Source organism: Gopherus evgoodei, chromosome 2, assembly GCF_007399415.2.
Source record: "Gopherus evgoodei ecotype Sinaloan lineage chromosome 2, rGopEvg1_v1.p, whole genome shotgun sequence".
NCBI classification, from domain to species: Eukaryota; Metazoa; Chordata; order Testudines; family Testudinidae; genus Gopherus; species Gopherus evgoodei.
Genome location: NC_044323.1, coordinates 221,544,477 through 221,567,555, shown reverse-complemented (window position 1 = coordinate 221,567,555; position 23,079 = coordinate 221,544,477). Strand labels below are relative to the sequence as shown.

The window sequence follows — 23,079 nt, the reverse complement described above, 5'->3', positions numbered from 1 at the left end:
GCTTTACTGCGTTATGTCCAAATTTGTGTTATATCGGGTGGCGTTATATTGAGGTAGCGGTGTAGTACCTCCCCTTGTTGGACAGGATACTAAACTAGATAGACACCACTGTATGACAATTACCATTTTCCTAAGATATCTTTAATTTGATTTTATATTGCCTGTGTTCTTTGTGGCAATGTAAATAAGTACATATTTTACTGAAATTAGAAGTCATGATTCTTTTCTGCTATTAAAGCACAATCAGCTGAAAAATGTGATGAACGTACTTGAATTGTACAAAGTCATACTGAGAGGCCAGCAAAGTAGGCATTTAGCCACTCAGCTTTGAGGTACTGTACATAGGAATATAGGAATTACCATACTGGATCAGAACCAAGGTCATCAAGTCTAGTATCCTGTCTCTGTCAGTAGCCAACACCAGATGTAAGAACCCTGCAGTAGGCAGATGCGGGATAATCTGTCCCCAACAATAGGTTTCATCCTCATCACTGAGACATATTGTACTGAGACTAGTTTAAGTGAAAGGAAGCAATGACCTATATTTCTTAACTGTACAGACAATGTAATCATTAGTTAGTAGTATATAGTTCTGGCATCAGGGAACAGAATCGACAACCTTCGACTCCAAAAAAGAAACAGACTTCTATCTGGGGAAGTAACTGAGCTGTTGCTCTATTAGTTCAGCCTGCAGAGGAATCTATAAACATGAACAGATTTCATTTAATCTATTACAGATGGCAAAGGTATACTAAGGAGTTCATTGCACTCAGTATTGCTCCCCACCTAATAATTGCCTCAAAAATGATTATGTTAAAAATTGTTTTAGAAAAATTGTATGTGACTTGGGCCTTTGATTTGTTAAAAAAAACCCTCAGTTGTACTGTTTGTGCTACAGAAAATGAAACATTGGGCACAGTTTTTAAAAAAAAGTTAAAAATAGGCTGCAAATTAAATCATAACCAGCTTTCGAAAGAGAGGTTTAAGGATTGCATAATTTATACTATTAACAAGCTTCTTTTCTGCTCTGAAATTGCTCTACCTGAGAGAAGTCTTCATCTTTCCTCCCTCATTAGCAAAGAGCTGGTCATGGGCAACCTTCTGTACTCTAATTTCTCTGTCAGTGGCAGAACACTTTTGGAGCTGGGTTTCCAAAACTCATTCTTCCATCAGCAGTGATGCATCATTGTTGCATCCATCCTTCCTTCCTTCTGTGGGAAATTAGTGGTGAATCCTGGCCCCAGTGAAGTCAGTGACCAATGGGGACAGGATTTAATTCCAGGGTGACTAGTGTTTGTGTTAGATGATGATGAGGAGGAGGCACCATGCCTTACCATATAAGGTTTTATATCCCTTCTTATTTTAAAAGAAAACCTTATTTAATGTAACTGTGGATGTTCTCATTATCCATATAAACAATTTTTTTAATCCTTCTAAGATTTTGTCCTGCTAATAACAAAAATCTGTATTGTGAAATTCTATAAGCACAACATAGTAGAAGATGTGAGTGGAAAAAGCTGAAGGCAGTTATGTATGGTGAAGATTGCTGTCGACATGTGTGCCTTCTCTTCTACCAAAGGGAATATTTGGAAAACAAGTAGTGGCAGCAGTATGAATGAGGGAGGTACAAGAATAAGCAAATACCTCATGCAGTAGTGATATCTGCTGTTGTGAAACTTGTACCATAAATGCTAGGCCAGTAAAATGCTATACGCTCTGTTTACATTTATCTTGAAAGAAGTGCTATTTTTGAAATGAGTACTGCAAGATCATTATTTTCAACACATCACTTACGTAAGAGCAGAATTTTATATACTGTAGCTTAGCATTTTTACACTTTCCTGCAATTATCATATTTAATTATTTCTGTTTCTTGAAATTGTTTATATATATTTAAATTTTGACAGGCCCAAGTCTTCACTGTCTTGCACCTTCTACTGTCATTTATACCTGTGAAAAGCAAATGTACAGGGAGTGAGGGGATAGGAGAAATTGGTCTTCCAGTAACTGGCACAAGTTAAAGAAGTCCAGAGGCTGTTGTATCTTGCCCCAGCAGTTGAATTAGCCCCCTACTATTCTTAGGACGGGGCACAGGAGGTTGAGGAAAGCCACATTTCGTCCTCTGCCTCATCAAGTGCATATAACATAGCTTAGGTGTACCCGAGAATCTGGCCCAAGATTTTCAAAAATTGTTATTCTTTTTTGCCTTAGCTGTGATGCATTGAGTCCAGTGCATGCTGGGAAAACCTGTTTTTCTTAAACCACATTTAAGAAAAAGATCTGGCCAATGATAGCAGCTAATACTCCTGAATGTTACACCCTATTGGTGAAGTGGAAAATGTTCCAACTTTGAGTTTAAAATGGATAAAACTGGTGGTTTTCTTCCCACTCTCTTTATAGTTTTATCCTGCTTGTAATTAGTTTTATTTCATAAAATACTGTAGATTATTTTTATGTCTTTCTTTGACTAATTTTATTCATTTTATTAAAACCTTCAAGTGTTTTATGACTTTCATATAAGATCCCCTGTAGTTGTTAGTTGGCTCCTTCCCTTCCTGTGTTGGAACAACTATTATACTCGTTAATAATTTACTACAAACATCATTATTGTCATCATGTTCCTATTACACCTCTGGTGTTTAGGGCATTGACGAAGCTCCTCCACTCCTGTCTCTTTCTGGCAAGTCTTTCAATGGTTTCCCAGCTGTGTCCCAGGTTTTTCAGGTCAGCTTCCACAGCTCTTTGCCATTTTGTTTTTGAGAGGCCTCGTTTTCACTTGCCTTCAGGTGTCCATCTTATTGCTACTCTGGTGATGGAATCAGTTTCCATCCGAAGCACATGACCAATCCATCTCCAATGCCTCCTGGCAATGATGGTGCTCAAATCCTCTTGGCTGCACTGTGTCAATAGATCTTGGTCTGAGACTGTTCTGGGCCAAAAGATAGAGAGGATTTTTCTGAGGCAGGTTGTATGGAAGGAAGACAGTTTGGACATGTCATATGTAGTGTTGAAAGTACACAGCCCTGATAAATCTTGAGTTTGGTTTTGGTGTTGTGTTTCAATGATTTCCACACTATATTTAAGCTCCTGCAGGTATTCCTATTTACTACAATGCCAGACTTCTAATTCCACATAAAATATCAGAGGGTTCATGCAACCCTGTCTTCTGTGTATTTCAGCCTAATCCATGATTACCACCTGATATATAGCTGCTTTAAACTATTAGTTCTTCTAAGAAAAAGGCTTGCCAGTCATTCAATTCCTAATAATCCCATTTCTTTCCTTTCATAAAAATGAACTCTTAAGTACAAAGTTGAGTTGAAACATTCATACTTTATTTGAACAATCTTATATTACTTATGCTTAAATTCTCTCTCTCTCTCTCTCTGGAATATTTCAATAAACAACACTCTCAGCTCTGTCTCCACTGGCTTTCTCACCCTGGGGTGAGTTACAGCCTGTCTGTACCTTAATCTCATGTTATGTAAAAAGGAAATAATAGTGCTGACCTAATTCTTAGGAGTATTGTGATAATTAATTATAATGTGACTCCCAGGCCAAAATGCAAAGTGTTGTTAAGGATTTATAGCTGCTTATATGTAAATCTTTTAAAAATCTGTTTCTTTGTTGCTGTTGCTCCTTTTCGGCCTGAGCAGTTGGCCAATATTTGGGGCCTTATTGGGTTATTTATGTTAGAAGGAGAAACTGGTGAAAGAGTCAAGTATTTCTCTGGTGGAAGCCTGTTTATTTACAAAGAATGCTCACAAAGCCCTGTTTCACTCAACACACCAGAAACAAACAATGGTAGTCTGTTTCCTTATTCAAAAATCCAAAATTGCCTTTCCAGTGGGTACTGTCCAAAAGAAGTTCTCTCAGCTTCCTCCTAGTCTACATTCATGACTTTTCTTACACTCTGTGGCTTTTTACCTCTCACACACAGACACACACAGTTATAACCAATCAGTGCTGCAGCCCCCGCATTTGCAATCAGTTCCAAGGTAAACCCCTCAGTCCATATGACTTCACTTCTGCTCAGGCTTTGGCATGCTGACCAGTGCCTGGGGCGGTGGCTTCAGTAGTTTCAGCTATCGCTGCACAAAGAGATATCTAATTTCTCCTCCCATTTAGCCTGAATGAAAGGTGATTAATATGCCCGTTGATTTTTTCCAGGTCTGTGATTGATCTACATATCAAAGACATGCTTGAGGGCAACCATTAACACCTTCCAAAGTAATATTAAGATCCCAAACTGTAGGATTTACAATACTATTTTAAAATCTACGGATGCTATATGCTCCTGCCCTTGGAGACGTTCATTTGTGGAGCCCACTTAAGGTCGGTTGGCAGCTGGGCTCTCCCGCTCCACTCCAGTCTGCTTGTGCCATGCCCAGCACAGTTCATACATTCCAGGGCCAGGAGGGACCACTGCGATTATCTAGTCTGACCTGCTCTATAACACTGGCCATAGAAGTTCCCCAAAATAATTCCCAGAGCAGATCTTGTGGAAAAACATCCAGGCTTGATTTAAAAATTGCTAGGTATGGCAAATCCACCATGGCCCATGGTAAATTGTTCCAATGGTTAATTACAGTAGAACCTCAAAGATACAAACGCCAGAGTTAAGGACTTACTGGACAACCAGACACCCTCTGGAACAGGAAGTTCTCAGTCGGCCAGCAGCACAGACAAAATTTAAAAAGCAAATACTGTACTGCCTTAGGGCTTTAGCTCTGAGGCTCATGGCTTCAGTCAAGGGGGGTTGAGGCTGCAGCCGTGGGAGGAGGAGGTGGGGTCAGGGCTCTGGGAGGTGGGAGGGAGGAGAGGGGCTTCTGACCCTTGGGAGCACTGGGACTAAGGGCTTTAGACTGGCGGGGAGGAGTGCTGGGACTCAGGGATTCAGCCCTGCAGCTGCACTCCTGGCTTCAGCCCCAATAGGGGGTGCCAGGGCTCAGGGATTTAGCTATGAGGAGAGCTCTGGTTTCAGCACCAGCACTCTCCTCGTAGTTAAAGTCCTGAGCTCTGCCCCACACCCACCAAAGCTGGGAGCGGAGCCATGGGGAGCCTCGGCGTCCCGCATAGGACTAAAGCCAGGAACGGAACTGCAGGGCTGAAGCCATGTGCCCTGGTGCAAAGCAGAAGGCTGAAACCAAGAGCAGAGCTGAAGCCCCAAGCCAAACACTCTCCCCAGGTCTAAAGAGCTGAGCCCCAGTGCTCCTGTAGGACAGTGTCCCTGCCTGCAGGTATATGGGATCTTGGGGAGCAATTACCACACAGATGGGGTGCCAATTAATTTCTTTATTAAAGGAAAAAGGAAGTGGTGGGAATTTAACAATGAAATATGATGGGATGGGGTGTATAGGGTGTTTACAATAGACAATGATGGGGGGGTTCTGCTTATTGAACAGTGTAGGGAGTTCTAACAGTGGGGTACAGTAAGTGGGGTTCAGCACAATGGGATCCAGTACAGTCAATAAGCGTATCAAAAGAAATGCAAAATAAAATGGTAGCTTCTATATAAAATGGTCAACAATCTTAGATAGAATGTATTAAGTGGTTAGTGGCCTTATACACAATGTAACACAATGGTATCAATGCAAATACAAAGTATATCAGAAAAGTGGAAGCAATCAATGGGGTGTTATAATTACAAGTAAAAGGTGAATCACAGTGCAATGATACAATATGGGTGATAAGTGAAATTATGCAATGTAATGGTATAAAAGAAAATTAATGACTTAATTTGTGAGGCTAGGATAGCAAATAATCTGCAAGAGTGTACCTACAGGCTGGGTCAAGGAACAGGAAGGGGGAGGGGAGTGAATGATTAGTGGCAACTGATGAGAGGAGAGTGCGGCTGGAAGCAGCGAGAGACTCTGAAGCCCTGCAGGGTAAGGACAACGGAGCAGTGTGATGGTGATCTTCAGTAGGGGAGGGGCAGCGGAGAAGTGTAAAGAAGGGCTAGAGAGAGGTTTAAGCAACAAGCAGACACCAAAAACAAAGGGAAAAAAAGCGGCAAAGGGTTTGGGAAGTTTCACAGGGGGAGAAGCAACAAGAGGTTTGGGAAGTTCGGAGGGTGATGCAGACGCGGGGAGGGGGGAAGCAGCAAGGAGTTGGGAAGTTCGGAGAGAGTGCAGATGCGGGGGAAAAAGCAGCAAAGGGTTTGGGAAGTTATACAGGGGGAGAAGCAGCAAGGGATTGGGAAGTTTGGAGAGAGTGCAGATGCGGGGGAAAAAGCAGCAAAGGGTTATAACAGGGAGACACGGAGGAGCACACAGAGGGGGAGATTGGAGTGGGGGAAAAACAGACACGGGAAAGTTCAGGGAGAGATCGGGACAGCGGGAAGATGAATTTAAGCAGCAAAAACCTTATCTATCTTAACCAACGATTAGGCAAAACAACAAATATCACAATTCTAAGCAAAACTATAACAAGCAACTATACAGAGCAACAAAACAGTAAACTATAACAAGGCAGGTGAACTTACAAGCTCTACAATCTTAACAAACTATGACTTATTAAACTAAAAAACCAAAACCTATTGTGCACCTTATGCTATGGGGAAGTCACAGAGGGCAGAGTGGTATGTGCCCAGGATACAGCTCCCAAGGCAGCCCCCAAGGAAGCCAAGGGATGGTGGCTGCAGCAATGGATACAGCTGAAAGCAGGGAGCCCCGAGGCAAAGCCCACAGGAGCAGAGAGTAGCAGCGGCACAAACTTATTTTTAGCGGCATAGGCTGCGGAGTCTAAGAGAGGTTTTAAGACACAGACCAAGGTTTAGCTTGAGTCTGTGTGCTGGGGAAACAGAGCCAGCAGCTAAAATAATAAAATAAAAGTAGGGAAAATTTCACAGAGGGATTCTTACCAGTCCCCAAGGCAGCAGCAAAGGCAGAAGCAGCAGCAATATCAGAAGAAGCAAGGAGGGCTCAGTACAGTTTCAATAATCAGGAGATCTCTCAGGTAGCAATTCGTTATTCATGGGGGGGTTTAAAAAACCGGGGGTACGCTCAAAAATAAAATGAGAGCGGAGAAAGGACTCCCCAAAACCCCTGGCTGATCAGACTAGGCAGCAATGCAGGAACCTTTCTGATGTTTGTTTCAAAAATGTCTGTTTTTAAAGGCAAACTCAGGCAGTTTCCCGCCAGTAATCCTGATAGGCTCCCTCTGTCACAGGGGAGGAGGCACAGGGAAAAACTGCAGGCGAGCACAGAAACATGTCTGGGCAGAGTCCTGTGCAATAGGTGACTCAAAAGCACATGAGGCCTATGACTCATGCCCAGGATCTTAAAAACACAATAGGCCTTGCAGCTCTGGACATTGCCTGCCCTACACCGAGCCCAGGTTCAATGAAGTGATAACAAGACTAACCCTTTGAACAGGGCAGTGGTCCCATTTAGCACGCAGCACAAGTGGCCATCCCTTTGAGAAGGGCAATGGCTCTTGTTAAACAACTTAAGGGGCCCTCCATTTGAGAAGGGCAGTGGCCCTGGTAAACAACTTAACAGCCAGGGAAGGGCGGCCACAGGAGGAGAACAAAAACAAAATGGAGTGGAGACAGCTGTAAGAAACAAAATGGAATAGGGGGATAGCTGTAGCCCTGACAGGCAGCAGCCCTGAGCCCCCAGCCCAGAGCCCTGGTGCCCCAAGAGTCAGAAGCCCCACCCCCACGGCTGCAGCCCCAAGCCCCAATGTGGCTGAAGTCCATAACCTCTTCTTCAGAGTTATGGGACATTTCAGAGTTATGGACAATCTCCATTCCTGGGATGTACGTAACTCTGAAGTTCTACTGTACTCTTATTGTTTAAAATATATGCCTTATTTCCAGTCTGAATTTGTCAAGCTTCAACTTCGGGCCACTGGATCATTTTATACCTTTCTCTGCTTGTTTGAAGAGCTAATTATTAAATATTTGTTCCCCCATAGGTATTTATAGATTGGAATCAGATCACCCCTTAACCTTCTCTTTGTTAAGCTCCATAGGTTGATTTCCTAAAGTCTATCACTATTAGGCAGGGGTCGGCAACCTTTCAGAAGCAGTGTGCCGAGTCTTCATTTATTCACTCTAATTTAAGGTTTCACGTGCCGGTAAAACATTTTAACGTTTTTTAGAAGGTCTCTAAGTCTATATATTACATAACTAAACTAGTGTTGTATTGTAAAATAAACAGGGCTTTCAAAATGTTTAAGAAGCTTCATTTAAAATGAAATTAAAATGTTGATCTTACGCTGCCAGCCCGCTCAGCCTGCTGCTGGTCTGGGATTCTGTTCACCTAGGCTGGCAGCGGGCTGAGCGGGGCCTGCGACCGGGACCCCGGCTGGCAAGGGTCCGTCTACCAGAACCCCAGACCAGCAGTGGGCTGTGCAGGGCCAGTGGCCAGGATGCGGAGGGCTGGAGTCAGGGCTGGGTATGTGAGGGGGTGTAGGTGTCAGGGCAGAGGGGGCGCTGGGTATGGGTAGGGAAGCCAGAGTCAGGGCTAGGGTTGCAGATGGGGGGGGGATGAAGGAGTCAAGTAGAGGGCTGGGTATGTATGAGGGATGTACAGGGCTCAGGGCAGGGGCCTGGGAGGGTGCGGGGCTCAGGGCAGAGGGCGTGGTGTGTGTGTGGAGGGCGTTGGGGGTCAGGGCTCAGGGGAGAGTGCTGGGTGACTGCTCCCCTAAAAACTCTCAACCCTGTTGCTCCTTGTCCCCTGACTACCCCCTCCTGGGACCCCTGCCCCCAACTGCTCCCCCCAGGACCCCACCCCCTATCTAAGCCTTCCTGTTCCTTGTCCCCAGACTGGACTCTACCTCCTACCTGTCCCCTGCCTGCCCCAACCCCCCTCCACATCCCTGCCTCCTGACAGGACCCCCAGAACTCCCAAGTCATACAAACCCCCCAGCTCCTTGTCCCCTGACCACCCCCTCCAGAGACCCCCCACTCTAACTTCCCCCCCAGGACCCTCCTTGCTCCTGGCCCCTTGACTGCCCTGACCCCTATTCACTCCCTGCCCCCTCATAGACCCCAGGACTCCCATGCCCCATCCACCCCCCCTGCTCCCTGACTGCCCCCTCCAGAGACCTCCACCCCAGCCAAACCCCCCCGGGATCCCACCCTGCTCCCTGTCCCCTAACTGCCCCCAGCCCTGGGCCCCTTACCATTAGGCTCCACAAAGAGCTAGATACGCTGCTCCACGGGAGCACACAGCCCCGCCCCTCCGGTTGAGCGGGGACCATGTCTGCCTCCCCGCGCAGCCCCAACCCCCAGAGCGCTGTGCGCGGTGGCCGGGCTCCAGGGGAAGGGATAAGGTGGGGGAGGGCTGGCAGCTTGCTGCGCTCGGCCCCGCGTTCCGGCCCGGGAGCACGGACCCCGTGGCTTGCCGTGCCGGGAGAGTGGGGCTATTTGCCCACCCCGTGCGCACGGCTATGCTTCTGCTCCCTGCCCCTGCGGGGGGAATGGAAGGCAGAGGAGAGCGCGCCGGGCTGGGCAGGATTTTTAGTGGCATGCTGGAGTCCCGGCAGGCTCCAGCGTGCCATTAAAAATTGGCTCGCGTGCCGTCTTTGGCACGCGCGCCATAGGTTGCCGACCCCTGCTATAAGGCGTTTTCTAATCCTTTAATCATTCTTGAAGTTCATTCTCTCTCACTCTTATTCTTATTTACTTGGTTTTTTTGCTCCTTTTCTCCTGTTGCTAGCATTCTCTTCTCTCTGCATTCCTTCAGTTCAGCAAAAGGCTGCATACTACTCTAAGCCATTCCTGGCTAAACTGCAAGATCAGAGAGAAGAGAAACATGCGCTGACAGGCTGTTTCCTGAGTCTGCAGTCATGTATTTGTCTACTCCTGGGGGAATTTCTGTGCTACTGCACATACGCATATTTTTAATTTTTTGCGCAGAAAAAAGCTTCTGCCAGGAAGTTGCTGCAGTTCTGCCTTTTTCCCAGCAGAGGAAGCTGTGGCATAGAACAAAGCAGCAGGTCCCTGCAGCTAGGGAAGAGAAAGAGCCTGCCTTCTTCACAGTGCGTGTCAGGAGACAGGGGCTATAGGGAGACAAACAATGTGGGGTTGCTAGAGGGTCAGACAGGGGCTCATAAGGGTTAGTGAGGGAGGACAGAGTGGGGCAGGGGCTGATTGGGAGTGGAGGCGCAGGGCCACGAGAGAGGTGCAGGGCCATGTGGTGATGGGGGAGGGAGTGCAGGGCCACATAGGGACAGGGGTTGGCTGAGTGAGGGTACAGAAACACATGGGGTCAGGGGGAGGGGGTGTCTGAGTGGGGGGTGGAGGGACACATGTGGACAGGGGCAAATGTACCTGACTGAATGGGAGAGGCTAGGGGTCAGCCAGAGTCTGCATGGGGAAAGCTTCCTAACAATCCCTCCCTACCCACCCACCCCCCAAAAAAAACTGTTCCATACTTTTCCCACCCATACCCAACAACCCTCCAACTTCACACCTGGGCTGCTTCCCAGAAATTACTTCCCTCTCCCTCAGCTCCTCTGTTTCCACAGACCCCCCAAGCTTTTGCACTGCTTCTGAGGCGCGTGGGAACTATGGCTGCATATTGTAGTTTAAATGAATTATTACTTGGACTTCTGTATTAATATGTCTAGTAAAGAGTCTATTTGTCAAAAAACATTTCCTGAATCTTTTTTGTTGTCTGTATTGTTACAGACATACTTGCTGATAGGTATTTTGAAATAAATACCCAAAACTTATTGCAAGTGGAATGATTATAGTGTGTTATTTTGACAATATGCAGAATTTTTCAGTATTTGAAAATATCGTGCATAGAATTTTAATTTTTTTGGTGCAGAATTCCCCCAGGAGTAGTAATATGTGAATTACTCCGATGTATAGCTCTATTAGGAGCCCTTCCTAGAGCAGGGAGAAAAGGAGAGTGGCTTTCAAGGAGCTGCCAGTTGTCCTAAACACAATAGAAGTATATTTGGAGTAGGGAGCAGGATGGAACAGCTCTGCTGTTTTCCCCATCCCACTGCCTTTAGCCGCTCCTTGTCCCTGATGGGAATCTTTATAGTAGTGTTATTATTTTATAATAAATTAAATGTTCTTGATAAATCTGAACACCTCTTTGGGGTATCAGTGAAAGAACACCCCAAGTCCTTTTGCAGTCTATTAAGACTTGTTCCTAAAACCATTGTTATTGCTTTCCTAAAAGAGATATAGCTATATGTCTTTGGTATTTCCATTAAAATAAATACAATGGCAATACAATTTTGTTTTTTATATACAAGCACTGTTTGATTTTGTGCAAAGAGCACCCTACCACTATTTTACTTTTGCAACAATAAACATTTATTGGAAGCTGAAAATGGGCCAAATTCTGCTCATAGTTGCCCAGTACAACCCCACAGGCCTGCTCTATCTAGCAGCTTTAACAAAGGTCATTATTAGTGTTATTGGTGTCATGAGGATCTAGTGTTTAAACTGTGAGCCAGTTTCTTCAGTACCTTCATTTATTTCCTTAGTGCTGTGCTCTAGTGCTCTGTCTAAAGCCTTGTTTACACCAGGAAAAAAAACTGGTATTGCTACAGCCACATTTACAGCTCATTTAAACACAGAGGAAGGATAGTCTTGTGGTTAAAGCACAGGATTTGGAACTAAGATCTGGATTCTAAAAGGACCCAGTCACAGAGTCTGTGACTTTCAAAAAAGCATATTTTCATAAATGACCTAAGAACGGCCATACGGGTCAGACCAAAGGTCCATCCAACCCAGTATCCTATCTACCGACAGTGGCCAATGCCAGGTGCCCCAGGGGGAGTGAACCTAACAGGTAAAGATCAAGTGATCTCTCTCCTGCCATCCATCTAAACTCTCTGACAAACAGAGGCTAGGGACACCATTCCTTACAGATCCTGGCTAATAGCCATTAATGGACTTAACCTCCATGAATTTATCTAGTTCTCTAAAACATTTTTCTTCTACAAAGTTGCATCTAACTTTGGGTGCTTTAATATTCAGGTGCTTAACTCCAGAGAGCTAAGGCATAATTTTAAGTGGTTCTAAGCATCAAACAACTTCTTTTGACTTCATTACAGCTGTATATGCTTAGTACCTCTGAAAATATGACCACACATTTCTAAAGCTGGGCACTCAAAGTTAAAGAATGCACTTAAGAATGTGGGCTTTTACCTGTCTGACTCATTTGTACTTCAGAAAAATAAGAGATTATAATACTTACCTCCCTCAGCCAAGTAAGTCTAACAATCAAGAAGGGTTCAGAGACCACAGTTTAGGAACCTCTGTTTTACTGAATAGTTTGGTCTCCTAAAGAGCCAGGAACAATAAACTTATGGTCTTGAAGGCTCTGAGTATTTTCTTTGGAACAGAGCCACAGCTGCTTTTACCCTTGAAAGAAGAATGTCTGAATGCCTCTCCCAGCACCATCCAGTTTATACATATGTTTTTTTCAGTTTAACTAAAACAGATCAGCAAATAAAAAAGAGCAGGTCTCTATTCTAGTTCTTCACATCTTCCTGAACATTCCCCCACTTTCCAAAAGTCCACTGTTCATCCAAGAACAGGGGAACCCTTTCTCCCTTCCAATGTACTGTAAGTGACCCTGTCATATACTGTAAACTGTTCTTGAAACGTCTGCATGTGATGTGACAGAATATTGCTGCACAGAGCCGGCTTTAGGCACTGCGGGGTCTGATTCAAAAGAGCTGCTGCCGAAGACAGTGGCGGGACTTTGGCGGCAGCTCAATTAGCTGCCGGTGCCTTCATTGGCACATCGGCAGAGAGTCCTTCTGCCGCGGCAGCGATTGAGCTGCTGTCGAAGACAGCAACGGGACTTTTGCAGCAGCTCTATTGGCTGCCGGTGCCTTCGGCAGCACATCGGCGGAGAGTCCTTAGGGGCATGGGCCTCGATTTGGGGGAATAGAGTGAATCATCCTAAAGCCAGCCCTGTTGCTGCAGTCCACGATGTTTTACTAAAAATAATGACACTCACCCCTGGAGTTATCATCAAGGCTTGATGACTTCACCAAAAAACAAAAAAAACAAAAACCTTTCTTACGCAAAGCAATTTAACTGCTTTCATTTTCTGGCAAGTGTTGATTTTGTTTCACTGTTTTTAGGTATATTAAAGATCCATATTTACAATTAAGAGCAATATAAATATTTCTAGAAAATGAGCTGACATGGGTTTTCTCCTTGGGATCAGGTAGATATTCTGGAGAGTTTCTGAATACTTTGGCCACGAAGCTGTATTTTACTGTTATTTAATAGATATTTTAGTATTTTAATGTTATGGTGTGCTTAACGGAAAAAGAGAGGGTGAGTGAGGAGGAAAGAGCAAGATTGAAGGTTAGGTGGTACTACTTCTTTTTACCATGACTGTTCTTGTTTCAATATGACTGAATTTGTTGAATTTGCTGTCCAGCATGTTATCAGATAGCCTGTGTATGATATTAGAGATTTCTCATTACTTATGCTGGCAAACTACAGTATCTTGGGCTTCTTAGTGATGACATCAGACATCTCTTAAAGCTGTAGGTTTTGCCCTAAAGAAAAATAATCACAATACATCAGGGTGGAGCAATATAAAACAAGGTTATTTAAATAATTGAAATAATGATCAGTCACTTGATTTAAAAAGAAGAATAATTTATTTAAATTAGTGAAAGGTGTGTAAAACTAATTTGCAGATTTGGGCAATTGCAATTTCAGATTAAAATTTACAATGAATGAAATTATCAATGTGGGTTTTTAAAAAATATTATGATTAGTCAGGTATCTTATTTGAATTTTACAAAATTGCCATCAGCAAAAAACAAAATATTGCAAATTAAGACCCAGATTTTACACGTGCTTAAGCAGGTAATTTTACTCACATAAATAGTATCATTGACTTTAATAGAACTATCAAGATGCCTGCAGTTAAGCATGGGCATAAGTGTTTGCGGTATCACGGGCTAAAATTTGTTTTTATTAAAAACGTATCTCTAAGTAGCATAAAAGCTTGGACACTTCAAAACAAAATTGCATCATTGTTAATAACAAGGTTATTTAGCCTTTGGATACATTCACTTTAATGCAAATATTTATTTTTATATACACATTTTCAAAAATAGGAGCCTGAAGTTGGGCACTTACATTCACAATTGAGGTCTTAAGGGTGGGATTTTCAAAAGCACCAAGGGGCAGATCTTCAGAACTATTTAGGCATCTAACTGCCATTGAAATCTTCCTCTGAAAATGAAAGGCAATGAGGCTTGGAATGGGAAGATGCGGGGGGGACAGAGGGAAACTTTAGGACTCTTCCTGCTTACATGAAGTCTCAGAAGTTCAAATATATACTAACTGACTATTCCATTTGCCATAGGGAATATCACACCCCACCCTCCAAAATATATGCTACATGATTACTCCATTCGCCATACGAGGTATATGGCTTGATGTACACATCAATCTTAATATTCATAAAAGAACAAACATGCATTGTTCCAAACTTCTATTATTTAGTAGCAAGCATCATCATAAAAAAAAATCAATCAGTGCAGTTAAGGTTTGGATGATACAATATGGAGATAACGTGCTGATAAAGTACTGTAGCTACAACTGGGAATACTGTACATACAGGCTAGTGGTAAACTCAAAACCATCCTACAAATTAAATTTAGTTTATGTAATGCATTTTCCTACTTTAAAAAAAAATAAATGTATCTCTGCTATCAGAAGAACTCTCAGCATAACTAGGATTGCCAACTTTCTAATTGTACAAAACTAAACACCCCTGCCCCCCTTCCCTGAGTCTCTGCCCTACCCCTTCTCCAAGGCCCCAGCCCTGCTCGCTTCAGCCCCTCCTCCCTCCATTGTTTGCTCTCCCACACTGTCACTCACTTTCACCAGGCTGGGGCAGGGAGGTGAGGGCTCTGCCTGGGGATGTGGGCTTTGGGGTGGGTCTGGGGATGAGGAGTTTGAGGTGTGGGAGAGGGCTCCGGGCTGGAGCAGGGGGTTGGGGTGCAGGGGGTTGATGACTCTGGCTGGGGGTGCAGGCTCTGGAGTTGGGCTGGAGATGAGAAGTTTTGGGTACAGGAGGGGGCTCAGGGCTGGGGCAGGGAGTGGGAATGTGGGGGGGTATGGGCTCTGGGCTGGGGGTGTGGGCTCCAGGTGGGGCCATAAATGAGGGGTTCAGGGTGCGGGAGAGGGCTCCAGGCTGGGGAATGGAGTTGGGGTGTGAGGGAGGCATGAGGACTCCAGCTGGGGATTCAGGCTCTGGGGTGGGGGCTGGGGATGAGGGGTTTGGGATGCAGGAGGATGCTTTGGGCTACGAACAAGGGTTGGGGTGTGTGTGGGGGGGGTGAGGGCTCCAGCTGGGGGCGTGGGCTCTGGGGTGGGGTCAGGGATGAGGGGTTTGGGGTGTAGGAGGGGGGTCAGGGCTGGGGCAGAGTGTTGGGGGGGTGCAGGTTCCGTGAGGGAGTTTGGGTACAGGAGGGGACTCCAGGCTCTGGCAGGGATCTGGGAGTGGGAGTGGGAGTGGGGTCACTGTGGCGCTTACTGCAGCTCCCAGGAAGCAGCTGCCAGGTCCCAGCTGCCTCTAGGTGAATGGGCAGCCAGGGAGGCTCTGTGCACTGCCCTCATGCCCACAGCCAATGGGAGCGGCGGAGCCGGCACTAGGAGTGGAGCCTCCCTGGCCACCCATGCCCCTAGGGACCCATGGACCTGGCAGCTGCTTCTGAGAGCCACACGGAGCCAGGGCAGGCAGGGAGCCTGCCTTGGCCCTGGGCCCCTGCTGCACCGCTGACAAGATTTTTAACGGCCTGGTTGGTGGTGCTTACTGGAGCTGCCAGGATCCCTTTTTGACCAGGTGTTCAGGTTGAAACCCTAAGCATAACAGTGTCATCTTGGAAATAACATGGTTGACAAAATCAGCAGAAAGGCTACAGTAAGAGCTTCTTTAATTATTTAGAGAAAATACAATAATTTTAATTTAGCTAAACTATACATTTTATAATTTTACACAAAAATGTCATTTTCTGCCCATCTCTCACCAATATTTACTAGCAAATGACTGATATATAATAGCATATAACTAAAATCTAATGATTTTTACAGAATCTACCACATGTACTTGTACAGTATGAAATATTATAAATAGTTGAAACTGAATTACACTTAAGAAAATAAATGAGCAAATATACATATAAAATTACACACACACAAACTATGTTAAAAGAACATTATTAATGTTAGGAAGTTAGGAAATTCCAGCCCAGCAACCCTAGTTCTGCCCTCTTGTGCACGTGCATTATGATAGTCTTTAACGACAGGATGACATACTATTTTTTTTCCACAGGACAGCAGCCTGATTTAGTGCACAGGCTGGCCCTGCTCTGGGGATGAATCAGGGTTTAGGCTGTTGTCTGTAGGATGAGGTAGGGGTTTACAGAAAAAAAAGGGACAGTTAAAGACAATGAAAAAACAGAAATTCCATCATGTGGAATCATTCTGACGTCCAGATGGGTCACCAGCAGGGTTGGAACCTATAGCTCCACTGTACAGATTCTGGCTCTTGAAATAATGGAGTCAGTTATCATTTATGTGGACCCGCACTAGAGGGGGACGGGACGCACATGGATTTCACAGGGATTTGCGGACAGCAGGGGAGTAGTGAGACTCTGGAATCTTTGCTCCAAGCTCTGGAAGGGTGGGTACAGACTCTTCTGCTTGTTTTCCTCCAAACTGTCCCTGTCCCAGTCCTGTCTCTTACCCAACCCCAGTCCTGGTATCAGTCCTCCTTTTTCCTTGCCTATGCAGCCCTACCCTCCACTCCTTGGGATTTTCATCCTAGTCTCACTGCCCAGCCAGTCCTCATCTCTCCCTCCAGTCTCTCTCTGTCCAAGCCCCAGTATCCCCTCAACTCTTAGTCTCTCTGTGCCCCCACACCCAATCCCAGTTTCCTTACCCAGATAGTCCCAATTCCTCCTTCCTGCTGCTTCTTGTCCCCAGTCTCCTTGGCTAGCCAGTCCCAATCTCTTCTCTTCCTCAGCTCTTCACTGATCTCAGTGTCTCTACTCCTTTATGACAGTTGGCTCCCATCTTCCCATTTCCTTCACTGGCTCCCAGTCCCATTCTCCACCACATATGGCTCTCAGTCCCAGCCTCCTCGCTCCCTTGGGCTTCAAGTCTCTTTGCCCAACCAGTTCATCTCCTCTCCAGATCCCAGTCTTCTTGGCCAACCAGTCCCAGATTTCGCCCTCCAATTCAATCACAGTTTCACATCCCTCTCCAGTTCTAGGCTCACTAGAGTTCTTGGCTCTATCTACTCTTTTCCCTTACCTCCAGTTTGGCTTCCCACCCCCTTCATTCAAGTTAGATGGTTTCCTCCTTCATGGCTGCCAGCAAGGCGGGGGGGGGGGGGGGGGGGAGGGGTGTCACTGAGAACAGAGGAGAGACAGACTCTTAGTTCCCTGCTGTCAGTACCAGTGGCTGGTCCCACCCCACTCAGAGCAGCTGGGCGCAGTCAATACAGGCTGGCCTCATAGCTTGGGGATGGAGCATGCTCAGTCATTCTCTGGGGATGGCACATGCACAGTCTGCTCATGCATAGGAGCTGTGAAGGAATGGAGCATACTCAAGAATCTTCTGAGATTTTATTCGTTAAAATTGAAGAGGTCTGTTGAGCATGTGCAAACGGCAATTATTCAAAAGCTTATAAGTGAGACAGATTTCATAGGGAAGGCAGAAGGCACATCTCTGACACAAAGGCCAACTCCTGCCAAAAGTTTCTTCAAAGCATGGGGGCGCCACAGCATTTAATAAAAGAAAAGGTCACCAGAATTTTTAACATGGGCAAAACAATGTATTTTCCCCTAGCCTTGTTCTGGCAAATGTTCAAAAAAGGAAAACAACAGAACAAGCCTGATGCAGATATCTATCATGAACATTTTCAACCCAAATGGTTATAGTTTGACAAAGTTATAGGCAACTGAAAACAAGGTCTTACACTCAGGGCCGGCTGCAGGCACCAGCAAAACAAGCAGGTGCTGGGGGTGGCACATTTCTAGGGGCAGCATTCTAGTGCTGGCCATCATAGGTGCTGACTCCGGGGCATGGGGAAAAAGTGACCCTGCCGCCCCAACTTGCTGCCACTCCGCCTCCGCCTGCTCCCCTGAGCATGCCACCACCGCTTCGATACTCCCCCCTCCCTCCCAGGCTTGCTGCGTGCAAAATAGCCGTTTCGCTCAGCAAGTCTGAGAGGGAGGAGAAGCCGAGTGGCAGGGTGCTCAGAGGAGCTGGCGGTGGTGGAGCGGAGGTGAGCTGGAGCGGAGAGTGGTTCCTCTACCTCCCATTACTTCCTTCACCCCCCCTTACTCTAGCTCACCTCCGCTCCGCCTGCTCCCCTGAACGCGGCGCCACTATGCTTCTCCCCCCTCGCTCCCACCCAGGCTTGCCACGTGCGAAATAGCTGTTTTGCGCAGAGAGGGAGGGAGGGAGGAGAAGCCGAGCGGTGGGCACTCGGGGGAGGCGGTGGTGGTGGAGCGGAGGTGAGCTGGAGCGGGGACCGGTTCCTCTACCTCCTGTTACTTCCTGCGCCCCACCACCCTAGCTCACCTCCGCTCTGCCTGCTCCCCTGAACGTGCCGCCACTCTGCTTCTCTGCCCTCCCTCGCCTGAGTTGGTGGCGCACCCGGGGAAGCAGACGGAGTGGAGGTGAGCTAGGGCAAGAGGTTGTGGGGGGGCCCAGGAAGCAATGGGGGGGGGGGAATGCAGCACGCCTGGGGGAGGAGGCGGGGCTGGGGATATGGGGAAGGGGTTCGGAAGGGGTGGAGTTGGGCCGGGGCAGGGGGCATGAAAAAAAGGGGGGGGACAGCCAAAATTTGTTTTGCTTGGGGTGGTGAAAATCCTAGAGCCGGCCCTGCTTATAATGGGAAGTGTTGGGGAACCTTAATAACAGGCAGGCTACCAGCCCTGCCTATAATACACAGATAAGCATAAAGGTTTCAGGAACAATATTGTTTTGTTCAAGTAAGAACAAAGTACTTGGTGCAGTTTTGTTTAACAGAAGACAGATACTGGATGTAGTATTATTATGGAGAAGTATACATACAAGTATTCAATTTTTCACCCAAAGGAAAGCTAACATCATCGCTGAGCCAACAAAGGACCTTTCAGTTTTTAAAGAGTTGCCAGACAGAGAGAGTATCAGCAACGAAAAACCTGGGATCTGGTAGAGCAGACCCTTACACTAGTGCTGAGTCCCATTTAAATTAAAGGAACACTGAACAGGTGCAGGGACCTAGGAAATCTTGATGCATGATCTGGTTCTAAGAATATTATACAAGTTACCTAGTCTTGATACTGTCTGGTGAAGAAGAAATGACTCATAATGTTAGTTCAGGAACAGATAACAATAATCCAAAGAGAGGACATTTAGGGTAAGATTTCTAAAGATATTTGGGCTCCTAAATCACACTAGTGAAATTTATTTATTGAAATGAATGAGAGTTATATGCTTAGGTGCTTTTGAAAATCCCACTTGACACCTATCTGCAATTTAAGGCATTTTAATACCTTTAAAAATCTGGCCTTTAGGGACATTTTATTTTAATAACCCAAGTCTCTACTGGAAATGTTTTCTTACAGTGAAATTAGCTCACGGTAATAGCATGGTGAAGTCATGAATGATCACTTTGGCATGTGAAAGCTTTCATGGCTGTTTTCTAAAAGAGATGTAAAGGAGAATAATGCTGTTGTTTTCTTCAAATCCCACATTCATGCTAGCAATATACTACTGCTGCTGAGAATACACATTTCAAAGGGTGCTACTGAAGACAATTTAACTAAAAAAAGACTTAAAAGGATAGCTAATGAAGTCAATGGGAATTCTATGCATAGAGTGGTTATAGAACCGATCTGTACTAATTTGTCAAAGTGAAATCTGTGTGTGTGTGTGTGTGTGTGTGTGTGTGTGTGTGTGTGTGTGTGTTATATTTTAATCTAAGTCTCAGGATATTTATCTTCCATTTGTCTTCCACAAAATCTGTTTGTTATTGGTAAACCAGGTCAGCACATCATAATTAAATTAAAACTTCATTAGTGGCAATCATGGTGAAATACACTTATACCAATCAAATTTAGGTTGATTTTTCCTAAATGCTGAAGGCCATATTCTACCCATAGAAAACAGTGTTCTCAATGTCTTGCATTTTTACATGTTTGTTTCTTTGCTCACAGTACAGTGCTGTGGACACAAACCCTTTATCAGTCTATGTTATGCAGCCCCTCTGGAACAGAATTGTAAAGATAAGAGTCTTATTGTTTATAAAAACTACGCAGTCATAATGTAAGGGTTTGTTTTAAGGTGCAGAAGGTAGATTTAATTTTAAACAATAGATACTGATTTTAAAAAGCTGAAATTAAACCTATAAATACCGAAATAACAACCCTCAAAACCCCCACAACACAAGAGCTTACTGAATGGATATATTTGAGATGGGTATTTTTAGATTTTTATGTATCTGTTACCAGTGTTGTACCTATTGTTTGTCATCATTATAACAGAAAACATCAGTTGCCATCACATTCCTCATTATTGAATTTTTTGAGACATTGAAAGACATCCTTAGTACAAGTTATTTTTCCTACAGCATATGCTTTCTACCACCAGCATCTCTTTATCTTTCTGTTGTGCAAATGATTACAAACAAGCACTGTCTAATATTCTCCCAAGGGAACTTGTCCAGGGAGCTGGATATTTCTTTAACAAGCTGAAAATAGGAGCAGTTACTATGATCACCAAAAACGTTGGGAGGTACCATCCGTCAGATGCAATGCCATGAGCAGATTTTTCTTTTTTCTTTTTAATGAAGCTGCTCACAGTTAGATTTACTGCAACTGGGGTAAAACAGTAGCTAATAAGTCTCATATAAATCTGTACTGTGACATTGCACTATATATGATTTTATGAAAGTATGCTGATGAGTGTGAATATAATGTAACTAAAATATGCTTCAAGCAAAAGGTCTCTTGTAAGGTATCATTACAAAGCTTGTAATCTATGGACTGTGGTCACCCTATTTGTATAAATATATCACTCTTGTATCTGAAACTAGAAATATGAAATATAACTCTGAGGGCATCTTGTAATGCAAAGTGTGGGCCATTAATGGTGGTTTGGAATCTTGATTGCACCCGTCAAACAGGACAATTGACTGTGGATGGCTCTGTTGGCAAGCAGGCCTTGCTGTGAGTCAGGCTGGGAAGAATGAAGGCTTGGGGTCTTTCAGTGACATGTGATCATGTCACCTGAACTGGAATCCATCTTTAACCTGGTGCTTTTCCATTGAGAAGGAGGGGTGGGAACCCACAGGGACAAAGGATTCTCGCCTTATGCAAAAGATATACAAGTGGGTGGAACAGAACAAAAGGGGCAGAAATCATGGGAAATCCCCTAGTTAACCACCTGAGCTGGAACAAGGGCTGTACTGGGGGAAAGGATTGTGCCTAGAGTAGGAAGGCATCCGGTCTATGAATGAAACTTCTTGAAATATCTCCGAGGGTGAGATTTTATCTGTATTCAGTTTTATTACTGTACTAGGCTTAGACTTGAGTGTTTTATTTTATTTTGCTTGGTAATTCAGTTTGTTCTGTGTGTTACTACTTGGAACCACTTAAATCCTATTTTCTGTATTTAATAAAATCACTTTCTACTTATTAATTAATCCTTATTAATTAATACAGAGTATGTATTAATACTGGGGGGGTGGGGGGAAACAGCTGTGCATATCTCTCTGTGTTCTAGAGGGTGAACAATTTTATGAGTTTACCCTGTATAAGCTTTATACAGGTAAAACAGATTTATTTGGGGTTGGACATCTGAGTATTAAAGACAGGAACACTTCTTAAATTGCTTTCAGTTAAGTCTGCAGCTTTGGGGCACGTGGTTCAGACCCTGGGTCTGTGTTAGAGCACACTGGCGTGTCTGGCTCAACAAGACAAGGTGCTGGAGTCCCAAGCTGTCAGGGAAAGCAGGGGTAGAAGTAGTCTTGGCACATCATTTGGCAGCCCCCAGGAGATTTCTGTGATCCAACTTACTACATGTACATCCAAATTCACTTTCAGGAAAATAATGGCATCTGTAAAGGGGAATTTTTATAGTGGAGCAAACTTGAGAGCAGACATCATATATAACTAAAGAAATGAATGTATTTGGTTAGTAATTTTTTGCTCGTTCCATATTTGTTTAACAATACAGCCATTACTTATCCCTGATCCAGCAATGAAGTCATAATCCCATGGTTATGGCCTCAGTGTTTTGTCACGAAAATGATTGTGATGTCACAAATTCAGCTCTGTGACCTCACTTCAGGATCAAATCAGAGGAGAAGATGGTATGTAAGGGAGCAATTTTAACATAATTAACCCTGGTAGTTGGCATTTCAGGACCAAATGCTTCTGTCCCCTATCATGCTATAGAGGGCAACGGTGGAATAGAAAAGCTCTCCTCGCCCATGCTACTCCCTAAAAATACCCAACATAAGGAGAGGAGCAGAGCCTTCATCACGTTTCCCTATGCTCCAAAGCCTTCAGAAGTTCCCCTATACAGGCAACAAGTGTTTGTTACTCCATGGATATTCTGGGGTACCACAAGTTGGAGGGAGAGAATGGGAACTGAGGAACAGCTTCACTCTATGGCCTCCATAGACAGAAGGTTACATTCTGCAGCCTGTTGCCATGGAGCTTAAAGGGACCCTGTCAAGTTAAAATTCATATAAATATATATTTTAAAATATCTTGGCCTGTCTTCCTAACACCATCGTGGAGTTCTAGAATTTTCAAAACTTCATTTACTTTTGACTGATTCTGGTTTTTGTTGACTTTAGACTCCATAGACTTTAAGACCAGAAGGGACGATCATAATCATTTAGTCCAGTGGTTCTCAAAGCCGGTCCGCTGCTTGTGCAGGGAAAGCCCCTGGTGGCCCAGGCCAGTTTGTTTACCTGCCGTGTCCGCAGGTTCGCCGCTCCAGGCCAATGGGGGCTGCGGGAAGCAGCGCGGGCCACCAGGGGCTTTCCCTGAACAAGCAGCGGACTGGCTTTGAGAACCATTGATTTAGTCTGACCTCTTACTCATCACAAGCTA

At 44.8% G+C, this 23,079-nt stretch overlaps 1 pseudogene; it reads left to right on the top strand.

The window, feature by feature from the left end:
• The window catches only part of LOC115645045, an 88,733-nt pseudogene that overhangs the window by 7,329 nt on the left and 58,325 nt on the right, over positions 1–23,079 (top strand).